Genomic DNA, 753 nt, shown 5'->3' with positions numbered 1-753 from the left:
TATGTTTTTCTTTCAAATGTGGAGTCCTCCTGGGTCTTCTTCCATGGAGCTCACTTTCGCTCAAAAAGCGACGGGTGGTGCGATCAGAAACTGACGTACCCCCACCTTGGAGTTCAGCTTGTATCTCTTTGGCAGTTATCCTTGATACTTTTTCTACCATTCGCACTATCCTTCTGTTCAATCTGAGGTCGATTTTCCTCTTGCGGTCGCGCCCAGGGAGGTTGCCTACAGTTCCATGGACCTTAAACTTCTTAATAATATTTGTAACTGTTGTTGCAGGAACATGAAGCTGCTTGGAGATGGTCTTGCAGCCTTTACCTTCACCACGCTTGTCTATTAATTTCTTTCTGCTCTCCTCAGACAACTCTCTCCTTTGCTTTCTCTGGTCTATGTTCAGTGTGGTGATGATACCAAACAGCACAGTGACTACTTTTCTCCATTTAGATAGGCTGAATGACTGATTACAAGATTGGAGACACATGTGATACTAATTAAAGAAACTAATTAGTTTGAAATATCACTATAATCCAATTATTTATTATCTTTTCTAAGGGGTACCAACAAATGTGTCCAGGACATTTTAGAATATCTTTGTAGAATAAGCAATAATTCATCTCTTTTCACAGCTTCTTTGCTTTATTCTATGACATACCAAAGGCATGCAAGTATACATGATAAAATAGCTTTTAATTTCATCACTTTTCAGGAAGAATGAAGCATTATTTCAATGAGCTGTAAGGGTACCAACAAATT

The sequence above is a fragment of the Polyodon spathula genome, chromosome 11 (assembly GCF_017654505.1).
Source record: "Polyodon spathula isolate WHYD16114869_AA chromosome 11, ASM1765450v1, whole genome shotgun sequence".
NCBI classification, from domain to species: Eukaryota; Metazoa; Chordata; class Actinopteri; order Acipenseriformes; family Polyodontidae; genus Polyodon; species Polyodon spathula.
The sequence above is the reverse complement of the archived record's forward strand: the minus strand, read 5'-3'. Positions refer to the sequence as shown.